The 18,813-nt window shown below is 41.1% G+C and overlaps 3 non-coding genes across 3 annotated transcripts; all 3 read right to left on the reverse strand.

Moving 5' to 3' along the window:
- Positions 1 to 7,499: 7,499 nt before the first annotated feature.
- On the reverse strand, positions 7,500 to 7,571 carry TRNAC-GCA (transfer RNA cysteine (anticodon GCA)). The gene has a single exon. It is a non-coding gene; the product is annotated as a tRNA-Cys (tRNA).
- A 1,679-nt stretch (positions 7,572 to 9,250) lies between these two features.
- TRNAY-AUA (transfer RNA tyrosine (anticodon AUA)) lies at positions 9,251 to 9,322 on the reverse strand. Its single transcript has one exon. It is a non-coding gene; the product is annotated as a tRNA-Tyr (tRNA).
- An 8,872-nt stretch (positions 9,323 to 18,194) lies between these two features.
- TRNAC-GCA (transfer RNA cysteine (anticodon GCA)) lies at positions 18,195 to 18,266 on the reverse strand. Its single transcript has one exon. It is a non-coding gene; the product is annotated as a tRNA-Cys (tRNA).
- Positions 18,267 to 18,813: the final 547 nt, after the last annotated feature.

Consider the following 18,813-nt stretch of genomic DNA (forward strand, 5'->3'; position numbering starts at 1 on the left):
GAACTAACTTTAGACAGAAAGTACTAGGTGGAGATTTGAAAAGGATGGGAGACAGAAAGTTAAAGCTCCATACTACAGGCTGTTTTGGCCCTGAGTGTGTTTTTCAGTCCAAAAAAGGCAGCTGAGAGGCTAAGTGGAACTTTTGGAAGCCTCTCAGGACTAGGGGGATAAAAGTCAGAATTCTGGGCCCACCTGAATAGGGACACTGGTAAAACTATCTCTGGCTTTGGGCTTGAATCCTGAGGAGTAAGGGTGAACTGAAAGAAAACAGCCACTGCAAGAATTTGTGACTGGTCTTTGTGACATCCGAAAGGCCCAGAAAACTCAAGCCTTGACATTATGTTGAGGTCCCTTGACTGCTAGAGCTGCTCAGGTCCCTGGAAAAAGCAAATGAAGGAAGATATTATTATCCTCAGCCTCGAGTTAGTTCTACAAATAAAATTTTGAATACAATGCTCAACACACAGTCAAGGATAACTATGTGCACAGGGAAGCAAAATGCCATCAGTGAAAATCAATAGAAACAACAGATCACATAACTAAACACAGGGACTTTTTTATTAGAACTGTCAGAAACACACTGTAAAATGACAGTGCTTGCTGTGTTCAAGGAGAGAAAAGCCAAGCTTGAATATTTCAGTAGGAAACTGGAAAGCATAAAAAGTGGCTAAGAAGATTTGAAAAGAGAACAACCTAGAAAAATTCTTTTGAGTTTTTAGAAATTTTATATCTAAAAATCAATAACTAAAATTAAACACTCAGTGAATATGTCTATGTTCTACCCAGTGAATAGATTCAGCTAAAGAGAAAATCAATGAATTGGAACATTGGGAAGAAAAAATATCCATAATAAAGCATAGAGAGACAAAAGTATGACAAACACAGAATAGAGAGTAGTAAATACAGAGGCTACAATGAGATGGTCTAATGTCCATTTAAATGGAGTCCTGGAAGAAATGAGTGAGAATGAAGTGGATGCAATATTTGAGGAGACAGCCATTGAGATTATTTCACAACTAATGAAAGACATCAGTTCTTACATTCAAGAACCCTAATGAATCTCAAACATAATAAACAAGATGAAATCCATACCTAGAGTTACTGTAGTAAAATTGCAGAAAATCAAAGATAACAAGATACTCTTAAAAATATAATAAAAAAGAAGACATATTACTTTCAGTGGCGTGCCAATTAAATTAACAACTGAGTTCTCAAGAGCAACAATGAGAGCCAGAAGGCAGTGGAATTGTGTATACAGTTGGCCCTCAGTATCCATGGGTTCTGCATCTACAGATTTAACCAAGTGCAGAATTAAAATATCTGGAAAAAAATTCCAAATAGTTCCACACAGCAAAACTTGAATTTGCCTCACACTGACAACTATTTATATAGCATTTACATTATATTAGGTGTTATAAGTGATCTAGAGATGATTTAAAGTATATGGGAGGACGTGCATCTGTTACATGCAAATACTATGCCATTTTATATAAGGGACTTGAACATCCATGGATTTTAGTATCTGGGGTGGGAGATCCTGGAACCAGTCCCCTGTGGATACTGAGGGACTGTACTGAAAATACTGTAACTGTTAACATAAAATTCTGTACTCAGGTAAAATATCCTTCATGAGTGAAGGTAAAATAAAGACAATTTCAGACAAACCAAAACTGAAAGAATTCATCAACAACAGGCATGCACTAAAGGCAATTCATAAGGGGATATTCTAAGCAGCTCGGAACTGATCTGGATGGAAGGATAGAGATGTAGGAAGGAAGAAAGAGGCAAAGAAATAGTAAGTATATGAATAAATCTAAGCGAACATTGTATAAAACAGTAACAATAATGAGGTTAAAACAACATATGGAATAACGTAAGAAGGGAGGAAACTAAGTGGAGTTAAATTGTTCTAAGATGTTTGTATTACCTAAGAGGAGGGTATGCTATTAGTTAACCACAGACTTTGAAAAATAACTATGCATATTGAGTTTCTAGCATAATCACTAAAATAGAACAAATAACATTTATATTTTTCAAACTAACGGGGAAATAATGGTATTACAAAAATCTCAATCAATCAAACAAAAAAAGGAAGAAGGAGAGAAAAACATAAATAAGTGATACATATTGCAGCACAAAATAAGGTGGTAGATTTGAATACAAAAACATCAGCAATTACATTAAAATTAAAGAAATTAAATGCCCCAGATTAAAAGACAATGATTATCATATTGAGTTAAAACAACCAACTATGTTTTATTTACAAAAGACACATCTAAAACTTAGGCATACAGAAAGATTGAAAGTAAAAGAATGAAAAAATATATGACTTGTAGAACATTAACAAAAAGAGAGTGGGTGTATATTATTATCAGACAAAGAGACTTGAAGACCTGAGATATTATTAGAGATAAGAAGATCACGAATTTATGATAAAAGGCTGAATTTACCAGGTAGATATAAGAATTCCTAATTTTTATGTTTCTAATAATATAGCTTCAAAATATGTCAGGCAAAAACTTGACAGGATAACAAAGAAAACAAATCTAGAATTAGAGTGGGAAATTTTTACATACTTTTCTCACTAACTAATAGAATCAGACCAAAGCATCATGAATAATTTAGAATTTTTTGTTTAGTTTCTTTTTCCCTTCAGCTTTATTGAAGTATAATTGACAAATAAAACTGTAATGTATTTGAAGTGTACAATGTGGTGATATGATATAAATATACTGTGAAATGATTACTGCGATCAAGTTAATTAACACAACAATCACCTCACATAGTTACCTTTTCTTTTCGGGGACGCGTGAGAGTGCTTAAGATATACTGTCATAGCAACTTTCAAGTATACAATACAATATTATTAACTGTAGTCAGCATGCTGTACAGCAGATTCTCAGAACTTCTTCATTATAACTGAAAGTTTGTATCCTTTGACCAACATCTCCCCATTTCCCCCTCCCCCCAGCCCCTGGCAACCACCAATCTACTCTCTCTGTTTCTATGAGTTTGACTTTTTTTTTTTTCCAGTTCCATCCATGTTGTCACAGATGGCAGGATTTTCTTCTTTCTAATGGCTGAATAGTATTCCATTTTATATATGTATATATACCACATTTTCTTTATCCACTCATCCATTGACAGATACTAAATCATCATTTAAAGGAATACTTATAGCTTTGAGCAATATACTAGAAAAGAAGAATAAATATAAATAAACGAAAGATCCATCTCAAAAGTTAGGGAAGAAAAACTGGATAAAAGAACACTACGAGGGCTTCCCTGGTGGTGCAGTGGTTAAGAATCTGCCTGCCAGTGCAGGGGCCATGGGTGTGAGCCCTGGTCCAGGAAGATCACACATGCCGCAAAGCAACTAAGCCCGGGCTCCACAACTACTGAGCCTGCGCTCTAGAGCCCGTGAGCCACAACTACTGAAGCCTGCGTGCCTAGAGCCCATGCTCCGGAACAAGAGAAGCCACCGCGATGAGAAGCCCTCACACCGCAACGAAGAGTAGCCCCCGCACACTGCAACTAGAGAAAGCCCATGTGCAGCATCAAAGACCCAATGCAGCCAAAAATAAATAAATAAACAAATTTATTTAAAAAAAAAAGAACACTACGAGAAAGAAAGGAAATACAAGGAAGAGCAGAAATCAATGAAATGGAAAACAAGCACACAACAGAGATGACTAACAAAGCCAAAAGTTGGCCGTTGAAAATCAAAATAAGTTTGATTAACTTTTGGTGAAAATAATAAGAAAAATAAGAAAGCAGACAAAAATAATCAAAAGCATGAATTAAAAGGAAAAGCTGCTTGGGAGATTGGGATTGGCATATATACACTAATATGTATAAAATAGATAACTAATAAGAACCTGCTGTATAAAAATCTGCTGTATAAAAAATAAAATAAAATAAAATTCAAAAATTCAAAAAAAAAAGCTGCATTGGGACTTTCCTGGTGGTCCAGTGGTTAAGATTCCATGTTTCCAATGCAAAGGGTGCGGGTTCAATCCCTGGTCGGGGAACTAAGGTCCCACATCCTGCGTGGCATGGCCGGAAAACTTTCTTTTTAAATTAAAAAATTAAAAGAAAAAGAAGAGCTTCAGGGCTTCCCTGGTGGCGCAGTGGTTGGGAGTCCGCCTGCCAATGCAGGGGACACGGGTTCGAGCTCTGGTCCGGGAGGATCCTACATGCCGCGGAGCAACTAAGCCCACGAGCCACAACGACTGAAGCCCGCACGCCTAGAGCCCGTGCTCCGCAACAAGAGAAGCCGCGGCAATGAGAAGCCCACACACCGCAACGAAGAGTAGACCCTGCTCACCGCAACTAGAGAAAGCCCGCGCCCAGCAACAAAGACCCAACTCAGCCAAAAATAAATAAATAAATAAATAAAAATTAAAAAAACATTCCATCATCTCTTCCTTTAAAAAAAAAAAAGCTTCAGTCTTTAGGCTTTAAAATAATAATCATAGAACATTATGAAAAATAATGTACAAAAATTTAAATCTATTTAACAAACCTGTACAAAGAACTTACCATGTGGCAGGCACTATTCTATATACTTTTAAAATACTAATTTATTTATCCTCACAACAACTCCACAAACTAGGTACTATTATTTCGCTCATTTCTATTATCATGCCCATTTTATATATGGCAAAACTAAGGCTGAGAGAGTTAAGCAACTTTGCGAAGGTCACTCAGTTACGATCTAGAATCTGAATCCATGCATCATGTTTTAAGAGTCCAAGGTCTTTACGACTATGTTATGTGGAAATTTAGCAAGAACTTTTTTTTTTTTTTTAATAAATTTATTTATTTATTTATTTATGCTGTGTTGGGTCTTCGTTTCTGTGCGAGGGCTTTCTCTAGTTGCAGCGAGCAGGGGCCACTCTTCATCTCAGTGCACGGGCCTCTCACTATCGCGGCCTCTGTTGTTGCAAACAGGCTCCAGACGCGCAGGCTCAGTAGTTGTGGCTCACGGGCCCAGTTGCTCCACGGCATGTGGGATCTTCCCAGACCAGGGCTCGAACCCGTGTCCCCTGCATTGGCAGGCGGATTCTCAACCACTGCGCCACCAGGGAAGCCCTTAGCAAGAACTTTAAAAACACTACAACTTACCAAAGCTGACACAAGAAGAAACAGAAAAGATGAATAGTCCTCTAGTTTTAAACAGTAATTTTATTAAAACAGTTATTTGAAAGTTTCCCCCCAAAATTCAGATAAGGTGGTTTCACTGGTGAGTTTTATCACATACTTAATGCAAAATAACTCTATTTTTGCATAAAAACCTTTCCAAGAATAGAGAAGATGTATACATTGTACAACTTCATTTGTGAAGCTAGCACAACCTTGATACCAAAACCCAACAAGGATAGTATAAAAAAATGTATAGGCCAATCTCACTCATAAATATAGGTACAAAAAATTAAATAAATTATTATATAACTGAATCCACAAATATATGAAAATGATAGTGCTTCATGACCAAGCTAGTTTTATATCTGGAATGCAAAGTGTGTTTAATTTTACAAAAAGCAATTAAGTGTAATTCACCATGTTAATAGACTAAAGGAGAAAAATTATATTATTATCTCAATAGATGCAAAAAAGGGGTGGTTTTGAGAACATTCTACGTTGATCCATGATAAAAAAATTTTTTTTTGCAAACTAGAAATAGAAGGAAAATTCCTTAATCTGATAAAGACCATTTACAAAAAGTGTAACCCACAACATGTTTTTTTTTTTTAAATAAATTAATTTTATTTATTTATTTTTGGCTGCATTGGGTCTTCCTTGCTGTGTGCGGGCTTTCTCTAGTTGCAGCCAGCGGGGGCTACTCTTCGTTGCAGTGCATGGGCTTCTCATTGCGGTGGCTTCTCTTATTGTGGAGCACAGGCTCTAGGCACGTGCGCTTCTGTAGTTATAGCACGTGGGCTCAGTAGTTGTGGCTCACGAGCTCTGGAGCACAGGCTCAGTTGTCGTGCACAGGCTTAGTTTCTCTGCAGCATGTGGGATCTTCCTGGACAAGGGCTCGAACCCGTGTCCCCTGCTTTGGCAGGCGGATTCTTAACCACTGCACCACCAGGGAAGTCCACACAGCATGTTCTTAATGGTGAAATGTTGAAAGCTTTTCATTTGAAATCAGAATAAAACAAGATATCTACCATCAACACCTTTTTTCAACATGATCCTGGTGGTTCTAGCCATTACGATAAGGTAAGAAAAAGAGATAAAATAAGGATTAGAAAGAAGAAATAAAAATTTCAAATTTCTTAGATGACATGGTCATCTATGTAGGGAATCTAAAAGAATCAACAAATAAATTATCAGAATTAATGAGTGTTTAGCAAGACTATCAGCATGTACCCTCCATTCCCGTACCTCCTTTTTCTCGGCAAAACTACAACTTTTAAAATGATACACTAGAAATTTCTGCATGCAAATTTTAAAACTCTAAAGTTAATCAGTATCTTCATCTTCTTTCCCAACTACATAAAGACATTTTAATTCTTTTGCGCCCTTTCCTAAAATATTATTGTTAGCTAGTATTTTAGTTCTATCTTTTTTTTTTTTTTTTTTTTTTTAATGGCTATGTTGGGTATTCGTTTCTGTGCGAGGGCTTTCTCTAGTTGCGGCGACGGGGGCCACTCTCCATCGCGGTGCGCGGGCCTCTCAATATCGCGGCCTCTCTTGTTGCAGAGCACAGGCTCCAGACGCTCAGGCTCAGTAGGTGTGGCTCACGGGCCCAGTTGCTCCGCGGCATGTGGGATCCTCCCAGACCAGGGCTCGAACCCGTGTCCCCTGCATTGGCAGGCAGATTCTCAACCACTGCGCCACTAGGGAAGCCCAGTTCTATCTTTTTATAAAAAAAACCTTATAAATTAGACATTAGCACTGTGTTATATGGACAACGACTTTTAGATCTACTTGCGTATCTACCAATTTCTTTGTTCAACATTCCTTCTTGCATCTCAGACCTCCTATATGGAATCATTTTACTTTTCTCTGAAGTATATATTTTAGAATTTTCTTTAGTGAGCATCTATTGGCCATAAACGCTCCGACAGCTTGTGTCTGTTCTCGAAGAATGGTTTGGCTGGGAGTAGAATTCTAAGTTGGCTGATATCTCCTCTCAACATATTGCTTGTGTTACTGCAATAGCTTCTGGCTTCCTTTGCAACTGTTGAGAAGTCAGCCAGCAGTTCAACTATTCTTCTTCTGTAGGTGATCTCAGATTTCTCTCTGGCTATCTTCGAAGGACAAAGTCCTCATCCCCAGCCGGGAGATCAACGTACACGCTGGATTGCGTGGTAGACCAGGGGAGGGGAGAGTGGGAAGATCAGAGGAGTGGGACAAACACATCATCTGAGCAGAGCTGCCTTGCTTGGGTCCGAAGGGTCTTCTCTGACTCTTTACCTGCTGCAGGAGCCAGATTCAGCAAGAGGAGAGGAAATTGGAACTCCCTTACCACGTTTAGTGACTAAAAGGGTAGGGGGCACCCAGATTTGAATTGGGGACCACTTGATCTGCAGTCAAATGCTCTACCCCTGAGCTATACCCCCTGCCACGTCAGTAAGGTCCAATTAACACCATTCCATGTGCTGCCCCAGTTGCCCCTTCAGAATGGGTTGGCTGAGTTGCCAGACCTGCTTTACTGCTAACTCATCTCCCTGCCTTAGTAGAAGCAACGAGCTCATTTCTCCCACAGCTCACAGCCTCTCTACTGTCAGTGCTGGAGGAGGTATAACCTGGGGAGCATTCCCCGAAAGCTGGAAGGGTCTATAGTGACATCTCCATTGTGGTTTTTGTGCTGAGCACCTGAGACTCAAAGTCCCCACTGGCCTGGCCAAGCATGCAACACCTCGAAGATAGGACACACATGGACCGGATATGGGTCAGAGCATACAATGCCACACCCTAGGATGCAGGCTGGCCCCTCTCCCGTTGCCCCAAGTCTCCATATAGTCAACCCTTTCACTGTTGGGTGAGATGAACTGTCTGAAGAAATGATTGTCTCTAAGCTCCCAGTTCGCCTTTCTGTGCTCTGCTCTGTGCTGCTGGGTCTGGGACTCTGTAAACCTCTCTTGTCCTTTGCCAGGTGGCTTCCTGGTTGGTCCTGCCAGCAGGGCTCTGGGGGGACACTGTTGGGCAGGAGCAGGAAGAAGCACTGTCCTTCCTGCCTACTGGGTTCCTGGCTGTGTCACCTGGCTGTGACAGTCCATCCCAGGGGATTGCCACCTGCAGTTTGGTGCTCATAGGGCCAGCTTTGTCATGTCACCTCAGGGACACTAGCACCTCCTTAGGGGTTGGGGTCCCGGATCCACAGAGACCCTCCCCAGGTTTGTAAGATTGAATAAGTTCATCCTCCTCCAGTTGTGTCCACAGCCCGGGAGTCAGAGCGGTTTCTTGCAGGTACTCCCTCCATGATACTTAATCTTCCCTTTCACCCTTTCAGTCCTGTGATTTCCAATTGTTGTGGGTTAAATTGTGTCCCCACCCCCCAAAAAAGATGTGTTGAATCCTGGCCCCCAGTGCCTCGGAATGTGACCTTACTTGGAGAGGGGCATCAAAGATGTAATTAGTTAAGATGAGATCACAATGGAGTCAGGTGGACCCTTAATCCAATATGATGGAGTCCTTATAAGAAGAGGAGACACACAGGGAGAATGCAGCCCTGTGAACTTGGAGGCAGAGATTGGAGTGATGCATCTACAAGCCAAGGGATGCTGAGGATTGCCAGCAACCACCAGAAGCTAGGGAGAGGCCAGGAAGGACCCTCCCCAAGAGCCTTCAGAGGGAGCCTGGCCCTGCCCATACCCGGATTTCAGACTTCTAGCCTCCAGAACTGTGAGACAATAAATGTCTGTTGCTTTAAGCCATCTATTTTGTGGCACTTTATCACAGCAGCCCTAAGAAACTGACACACAGATTAACAATTATTTATATTAAGTGCTTTCTGTTAAAATGACCAGTGCAATTTTTGTCTCTGGACTGGACCCTGAATAATACAGAAATTGGTACCATTGGGATCCCAGGAAACAGACCCTCAAAGAGGGTACTGGGGATGCATTTGGTCTTGTTCTTCATTTTCAAGGCAGGGCCGAGTGTCTGACAGGACCCTGAATCATAAGGGGTGGCCATCTAACGTGCTGTAAGCTCCAGCCAGGCTCTCCTTTTGAGGGTGGTCTCTATAAGACACAATATTGTCAATTCAGCCCAAGGAGGAAAAAGGAGCTTTCAAAGGGGGCACCTGAACTTGAACCAAGGACCTCTTGAGCTATAGTCAAATGCTCTACCACTGAGCTATACCCCCAGCTTGCAATGGAAGTCTGTAATTAACAAACTTCTTTACACTTCCACTCACACACAGCCTGCCCATTCTGACTCAGCAGAGAGCTGTTAGTCCCACTCAATTGTACCTGTACCCCTTTATGCCACAACTATCCTCCGTTTCCAAAAAACACCATCATTTCTTGGCACCAGCTTGGAAGGTCACTGAAGGTTCTGTTTGGGACAACAAAGTCTGCACCTGGCTTGATATACAGGCAGAAGATGAAGCTCAGAGACTCATCGGCAGCTTTTCAGTTGAGACCACTTTCAAATAACCTATAAAGTGGGACGGAGATAAGCATCTCTCCCAGCTCACCTCCAAATTCCCCATCTGTTTAAGGCACTTGAACTTTCACATTGTTACTTTAGCCTTCTGCCTCACGTGTATCCTTCCCCACACTGCTCACTTCTTCCTGTCTTTCCTTTGGCCATCCCCTGCCATCCACGACGACATCGATTTTCTAAATTTTTTGTTTCTTTGGATTTCTCTCTCATCGCCCAATCACTGTCTTTTGTGTCATTCCCCAAAGTGGTCCAGAGGCTTGGTTGATTCTAGGGCAGGTGTCAGGTTGATGGCAGAAGGACTCGGCATTAGTTAGATGTTGGTGCATAACAACATACCCCCAAACTCAGCAGCTTAGAACAGTAAGTCTTTATCATATCGTGCAGTTCCAGAGATTCTGGAATCTGGGGGTGGCTTAGCTGGGTGGCTCTGGTTCAGGATCTCTCATGAGGTTGTGGATAAGATGTCAGCGGGGGCTGCATCATCTAAAGGTTCCACTGGGGTGGGAGGAGCCACTCCAAGCTGGCTCACTCACACAGATGTTGGCAGGAGGCCTCTATCCCCTGCTTGACGTATCCTCATGACATGGCAACTGGCTTCCCCCAGTGTCAATCTCATCCCAAAACACCCTCACAGACCCACCCAGAGTATTGTTTGACCAAGTATCTGGGCACCCCATGGCCCAGTCGAGTTGACACACAAAATTAACCACCACATGTATAAGCATATAATTAGTTTTGTAAGATCTTACCAAACTGTTTTGCAGAGTGGTTGTACCATTTTACATTCCTAGCTGCAATATACAAGTGATCCATTTTTCCTGTATCCTCACCAGCATCTGGTGTTATCACCTTTTTCATTTCAGTCGTGCTGATAGGTGTGTGGTGACATTCCATTGTGGTTTTAATGTGCATTTCCCTAATGGTTAATGATTTTGACATCTTTTCAAGTGCTTATTTACCATCTGTATATCCTTTTCTGTGAGATGTCTGTTCATATTTTGTGCCCATTTTCTAATTGGTTTTTTTGGTTGAATTTTGGCAACTTTATGTATTTTAGATACAAGTCCCATTTTTAATACTTTCGCATTCAGTAACAGTATTTAGTATTGTTCTGTGTATCTTTTAAAAACCCAAACGGCATAATGCAAATGTATAGTTTTGCATCTTAAATTCTTTTGCACATGACATCATATTTTTGAGAGTTATCTATGTTGTTCTTGTATCTGGTACATTGAACTTGTGGGACCCAAGAGATAATAATAAAAGCAACTTCATTTTTGCCTTTCACTGTCCCTTTAAATTTTCTCAGTGAGATATTTCTCTTGCCCAAGTGACTTTAATAATAACACTTAGGTAACAGTCTGAATTCGTAATTAAAATGTCCAGTCTCATGTAATAATCAATACTCTGAAATTGACTTCACTTTTTTTTGGGGGGGGCCACACCGCACTGGACCTTAGTTCCCCGACCAGGGATCGGACCTAGGCCTTCAGCAGTGAAAGCGCAGAGCCCTAACCACTGGACCACCAGGGAAGTCCTGTGAAATCGACTTCAACTTCTCTCCACCCCTAGAAGTTGGAGAGTTGGGACATGGTCCTTCCTTTCTCTCCTCCACGGGCACTCATTCCCAGCACTTAGGGTGGGGAGGAGGAAGGGAGGGAGGAGAGGATGAGGAGAATAAGAAAGCTCCTCCTTGATCAGTACTGTCGTAAGGTAGGTTTGCTTTCCCTGGGCCTGGCAAGTGTTGGAAATTACTCCTCAGGCATTTCCTCGGGTTTCCTCCGAGGTCTCCATCGGGAACATTCGACTGCTCCCATGACCTGGCAAAGCATTTTTCTCCTGGCTTTCCGGGATCTGTGTCACACAAACTCTCTCTGTTGGGGTTCACGACCCATCCTCTTGCGCAGAGTTTGATTTGCTCCAAAATGGCTGTGTGGCCTGCGGGAAATACTCATGTGCCCTTTATTCCCACCCACTCTGGTAGCACAGGCCAGTTCCAAAGAGCGGCCGGCTCCTCTCCACCTGCAGAGTTTTGTGCTGGACACACCTCACTGCAAACCCCAACTCCAGGGCACGTGGACCAAGGCTTTCGGTGGACTCCGTGAAACCCCTTTGCTAGACTTAAGGGTGATACTCACAACACATCTCTCCAGAAAAGTATTCCTCACCCATACTCTGATCTCCAACAACCTGACCCTCTTATACCCTCGAGGTGGGTGACTCATCTGGTTATCAGACCTGACTTTCAAATGTCACTCCTGCCTTTGGTACCTGATACCTATTTTATCTTGGACACTCAGTTAAAACTTCCTTTTAATTGCTTTATTTTATACATTATAAGACTCCAGGAAGTTTTACTTATCTATTCCACTATTAATGGACATACTAAAAATGTTTCCTGTTTTTTGCAAATTAACAGTAGTGCTGTGACGAACATCTCCTGATGCATTTATGCTAGGATTTCTCAAGGGAATATACCCAGAAATGAAATATCTGGATTGTATGCGCACTTTTAATTTTAAAATTACAGTTTTAAATAATTTTAATATTTATTTTACTATTTTGATTGCCAAGATTTTCTCCACAGTGAGTGTACCAATTATACTCTCATTGTTAGCAAATGAAAATACTATTTTCTCCCTCACCGACTTTCTAGTTAAATGTCAACTTAACTTTTGACAGGGGGGTGAAAATAGTGCCTCTTTATTGTTTTAATTAATTTTCATTTATTTGATTTCTAGCAAAACTGAGCATCTTTTCATATGTTTATTTGTCATAAAAAGAACCTCTTCTGTAAATTGCTTATTCTGTCTTTGTCCATTTTTTCTGTTGGGTTAACTTTTTTTTTTTCTGATTGCTCTATAGGAATTCTTATATTTTAGTTTTTTTTATTTTAAAAAATTATTTATTTATTTTTGGCTGCGTTGGCTCTTCGTTGCCGCGCACGGGCTTTCTCTATTGTGGCCTTCGTTGCGGCGCGTGGGCTTCTCATTGCGGTGGCTTCTCTTGTTGCGGAGCACCGGCTCTAGGCGCGCGGGCTTCAGTAGTTGTGGCTCGCGGACTCTAGAGCGCAGGCTCAGTAGTTGTGGCGCACGGGCTTAGTTGCTCCGCGGCATGTGGGATCTTCCCGGACCAGGGCTCGAACCCGTGTCCCCTGCATTGGCAGGCAGATTCTTAACCACTGTGCCACCAGGGAAGTCCCCTTATATTTTTAAATAATTAAAAATTTTAATTGTGGTAAAAAGCACATAACATAAAATTTACCATCTTAGCCATTTTTAAGTGGAAAGTTCAATAGTGTTAAGTATATTCATGATGTTTTGCAGCAAATCTGCAGAAACTTTTCATCTTGCTTATATTCTGGTGCAAATCTATTCTCCACCATATGTGTTGCAAAATTCAGGGTCTCTTGCTAAGGAATTTTTGTCATATAAAACTTTAAATTTTGATATAATCAAATTTATCTTTTATAGTTTGTGATTTTGGAGTTGTGTTTAAGAAAGCCTTCCCTGAGTTATACATATTTTATAAACAATGTTTGTGTCCCCACCCAAATTCATACACTGAAACCTAATCCCTAATGTCATGATATTTGGAGGTGGGGCCTTTGGGGGGTGATCAGGTCATGAGGGTGGAGCCCTCATGAATGGGATTTTGCCCTTATGAAAGAGATCCAAGAGAGCTCTCTTGTCCCTTCTGTCACATGAGGGCACAGCAAGAAGACAGCCATCTATGAAACAGAACACAAATGCACCAGCACCTTGATCTTGGATTTCCCAGCCTCCAGAACTGTGAGAAATAAATTTCTATTGTTTATAAGCCACTGGGTCTATGGTATTTGGTTATAGCACCCCAATGGACTAAGACAATTTTATTTTGTATATTCTTCTAAAAGTTTGAGTTTATATTTAGGTCTTTAATCCATCTGGAATTTGTTTGTAATGGAGTGAAGTAGGGATCTTATGTGATTTTTTTTAGGAGTCAATTATCCCAGCACCATTTATTATATAGTCCACCCTTTCCACATTGGTAACATTGTCTAGGTCTTATATTCTGAGGTCATGCTTCATCCAGAGCAACACTCTCCAATATAAATATAATGCAAGCCCCAAATGTAATTATATATTTTCTAGTAGCCACATTAAAAAGCAAAAATAATTATTAAAGTTAATTTTAAAGATCTATTTATTTAACCCAAAATATCTAAAATATTATCACTGCAACATGTAATTAACACACAAAATTAATAATGAAATTATTTGCATTCTTATTTTTGGTACTAAGTATTCAAAAATCTGCTGTGATTGCAAAGGATGCTTTCATGTTTTCTGACTGTGCAGAACATTTCAAATGCCCTTGTTGTGTATGGGGAATTTCTCTCCTTGCAAGACCCTCAAAAGAGAAGCTAGAAAACTCTGTTCTCCAGGCTCCTTTGAGTTTCTGGAATAGGTCCAGGCTCCAATAATGAGAGGTACTCGTGTAAGGTTTGAAGAGAGAAGAGGGAGGTGTAGAGTCTGTTTTGCTCGCAAGGATGGTGTCATTGTCCAGTGTTCAGGGCTTGAGTGTTTGGTACAGATGTAGTGCACGTGCTGGTTTCTGGGAAGGAAACTGGCACCTCCAGCTGGGCGGCACCAGTGCAGTGGTGGTGGTTCTTCGTCAGGCCAGTTCTGCAGCTTAGCTTGGGGCATTGTTCCTGGAAGACTAGTCTGCAGACTCTTTTTCCACTACTCCTACCTAGTGATATATGTGTATATATATATATATATATATATATATATATATATATATATATATATATATATATATATATATATATGTATATATATTTTTTGAGATATATATTTTTAATAAATGTTTACAGCTTAGTCTACCTTCTGTGGCAGGCACCCAAGGGCCCTGATGGCCACAGCAGACTAAAGCCTAAAGTGCTTTACTGCTCCAGCCCAAGGATGCTGAGAAACATACCTGCAAGGGCATGAATTCAAGCAGTGAGTTTCCAACTATCTTTGGTCAAAGACTAGCTTTATTTTTAGTTTCTTAAAAAGCTGTCACAGCTCAATACTAGTACATCAGACTTGCGGACTTTGAGACCCACCACAACCAGAGCTGGCCAGGGTCAGACTGTAGAATTTCTAAGCATCGACAAAGAGGTCTTGGGCTGGTTCCTGGACCACACTTTGAGCAGCACCAGTCTAAGGGTCATGATGACTACAAATTCCTCTGGAATCTAAGGATGACTTTATCACTCTGCCAAGTTAGTTATGCAAGACCTCTGTAGAACTGCCTTTTCCAGCTGCTAGAAGAATCATACTCCACCAGTTAGGAACTGCATTCGGCTGCTGGTAACCAATTAGAAATGAGAGTGGCTATTGTGCTCCTCGGTACAGACTCATTCACCGTAGTACCATGCATTTCTTTTTTTTAATTTATTTTTAAATTTTATTGAAGTATAGTTGATTTGCAATGTTGTGTTAATTTCTGCTGTACAGAAAAGTGACTCAGTTATACATATATATATATTCTTTTCCATTATGGTTTATCAGAGGATATTGAATATAGTTCCCTGTGCTATACAGTAAGATCTCGTTGTTTTATCCATCCTGTATGTAATAGTTTGCATCTGCTAATCCCAAACTCTCAATCATTCCCTACCTCCCTCCCCCCACCCCCGGGCAACCGCCAGTCTGTTCTCTATGTCTGTGAGCCTGTCCTGTTTCATAGATATGTTCATTTGTGTCATATTTTAGATTCCACTTATAAATGATATCATATGGTATTTGTCTTTCTCTTTCTGACTTACTCTGCTTAGTATGATAATCTCTAGGTCCATCCATGTTGCTGCAAATGGCATTATTTCATTCTTTTTAATGGCTGAGTAATAGTCCATTATATATATATATATATATATATATATATATATATATATATATGCCACATCTTCTTTATCCATTTACCTATCGATGGACATTTAAGTTGTTTCCATGTCTCGGCTATTGTGAACAGTGCTGCTATGAACATAGGGGTGCATGTATCTTTTCAAATTATAGTTTTGTCTGGGTATATGCCCAGGAGTGGGATTGCTGGATCAAATGGCAACTTTATTTTTAGTTTTTTGAGAAAGGGCCATACTGTTTTCCATAGTGGCTGCACCAATTTACATTCCCACCAACAGTGTTGAGGGTTCCCTTTTCCCCACACCCTCTCAGCATTCATTATTTGTAGACTTTTTAATGATGGTGTGAGGTGGTACCTCATTGCAGTGTTGATTTGCATTTCTCTAATAATTGGCAAGGATGAGCATCTTTCCGTGTGCCTATTGGCCATCTGTATATTTTCTTTGGAGAAATGGCTATTTAGGTCTTCTGCTCATTTTTTGATTGGACTGTTTTTTTTTTAATTGAATTGTATGAGCTGTTTGTATATTTTGGGAATTAAGCCCTTGTTGGTTGCATCACTTGCAAATATTTTCTCCCAGTCTATATGTTGTCGTGTACCATGCATTTCTGATGCGAAAGAAAGGAAATTCTTGGGGGAACTTCCAGGCAAGGAAGAATCGAAATGCACACGGTCCCCTGGGCTCTCTTTAACCTGCAGAGAGGTGAGCTTGAACCAGGCAGAGCTGGGCGCACCATGGAACTAGCATCCATAGAAAGACTTTTCTCCTGCACTGCTTTACCTTGTTACAGGGGAGCTGAGAGGACCTCCCATTGACTGTAACAATGGGAGGTTCCTGGTGTAGGAAATGGCCTTGTTAGAGAAGCCTTTTTTAAATGAGTAACTCAGATCTACTGAGCTAGGTGCTTGAAAAGTTGTTGATGGGGAAAGGGCATGAGTCTCAGAATCATCTGGATTTGCGTCTTCTCTGAGGTATAAACAAGCTAGAAATGTCTATCTTTCTTTTGAAAAAGAGTATGTGGAGGTGAGCAGACCAGGGCTGGCATGGTCACTCCAGGGTGTCTTTAGGGACACAGGCTCTTTTTATCTCTCTGATCAGCCTTCCCTTAAATGTGGGTCCCATTCTCAAGGTTGACTCATGGTCCAAGTTGGCAGCTGGCACTCCAGCCATCACATCTATGCTCCAAGTAGGAAGCATGAGTTAGGCCAAAAAGGGGACATGTCATGTTTGTCCTTCTTTTAAGTTTTCCCAGAAATCTTTTCTGATGACTGCTTCTTATCACTCATTTACCTCCCCTAGCCAACGAGAGGTCAGGAAATGTGGTCTTTTAGTTGGGAACATAAATGCTCAGTATAAAATCAGGGTTCTATTACTAAGCAAGAGGGAAGAATGTATTTTGGGTAGTTAACTAGTGAGCTCTGCCCCCTACACACACACACACACATATATTTATACACATATGTGTGTGGAGCACAGTTTATGCTTATTTTTGTAAAGGGGATAAAATATGGGCAATATCTAGGGTCTGTATGTTGCATAACTCCAGGGACTATGTGATTGGTGGAGTTGTGTAATATACAACCTGTGTGACTGTACTTGGCTGCCCTGGCAATAATCATCATCTTCCCAACCTTCCATCTATAAAGACCTATCATATGAATGCCTGCTGTTTTTCAGAGCTAATACAATATTTTGCTCTGTTGATGAATTGGTATGTTTTCACTTCTGTTTGATTACCAGGAAACTCAGAGATATGTTTTGTATTCAGCAGCAGTAGCTTCTCCTAACCTGGGCTCTCGGGAATAATAAATTTACATCCTCTCCCAAATGTTCAGTTCTTGCCTTATTCTTTCCCTTGAATTTTAAAATTGTGGTGAAATACACATAGCATAAAACTTATCATCTTATCCATGTTTAAGTATACGGTTCAGTGGTATTAAGCACATTCATAGCGTTGTACAATGATCACCACTATCCATCTCCAGAACTTTTTCATTTGCCAAACTGAAACTCTTCTTTCTGTCTCTATGATTTTGACTACCTCATGTAAGTCAGCCCTTGCCTTTTTTTAAAAAATAAATTTATTTATTTTTGGCTGCGTTGGGTCTTTGTTGCTGCACGCGGGCTCTCTCCAGTTGCAGCGAGCGGGCTCTAGGCGCGTGGGCTTCAGTAGTTGTGGCTCACAGGCTCTAGAGTGCAGGCTCAGTAGTTGTGGCGCACAGGCTTAGTTGCTTCACGGCATGTGGGATCTTCCCAGACCAGGGCTCGATCCCATGTCCCCTGCGTTGGCAGGCGGATTCTGAACCTCTGCACTACCAGGGAAGCCCAGCCCTTACCTTTTAATACTTGCTCCATTGGTGGATTTTATTGCATCTTTTATTGCAAGCTGCCTCAGATCCTATTTTTTTGAAGCTAGCTTGGTATAAACAAATAAAATAAGGATGGTAATAATTAGGCACAAGGGAAACACAGAGAAAGCTTAGGGCAGACTTCCTCTACCCCTCCAGGAAATGAATATGGCTGAGGAGGTGAAAATGTAGCTCATGAGAAATGTCACAGGAGGAGTACTGAAGTCTTTACCCCTTGTTGGAAATTTAGATTCCATGAGGCTGGGCCTCCACAGAAGAAGGAGGTATAAATAACTTCCACTGGAGTGAAAAAACAATCATGACAAAGGGGGCACCTGGATTTGAACCAGGGACCTCTTGATCTGCAGTCAAATGCTCTTCCCCTGAGCTATACCCCCAGCTGCCTATGTCTTTTTCACAAGACACTTCCATAGTTGCAGTCTTTCCTAAGCTGTGCTCTCACCATCCTGTGTCTCCCTGGGGAGTTTCCTGAGCTGCTTCTCTGGGCACCTACCTGCACACCTGTCAGAACTGCTCCCCTCCCTCAGAGTCTGCGTACCTATGCCCACCCGAACATCCCTCTTCCCAGAGCACGTCTCACCCCCTTCCCTCATTATTATTATTATTATTACTGAGTACAGGAGGAACTCTACCCAGCCCCTTAATATCTAAGATGCTTCATTTCTTTTTTCTTTTTCTCCATCTCCCACTCTCTGTTTTGGTTTCCTTTCCTGGGGACCAAGGCCTGGGACCTATGGGAGGCTGTCAGCATCTTGGCTTACCCCAGGAGAGGCGCCTGGCCAAGAAAGCTGCAGCCCCAGCTTTCCAGGGGAAGAGTGGGCAGGGGTGAGCCCAGAAGTCGGCATAGCCACAGGGCCTGGCATGGGACTTGGGCTTACTTCTTCTGGAACTCAAGCAGCCCCTGCTGTACAGTCATACATTTTG

This window comes from Eschrichtius robustus, chromosome 8 (assembly GCF_028021215.1).
Source record: "Eschrichtius robustus isolate mEscRob2 chromosome 8, mEscRob2.pri, whole genome shotgun sequence".
In the NCBI taxonomy this organism is placed as follows: domain Eukaryota; kingdom Metazoa; phylum Chordata; class Mammalia; order Artiodactyla; family Eschrichtiidae; genus Eschrichtius; species Eschrichtius robustus.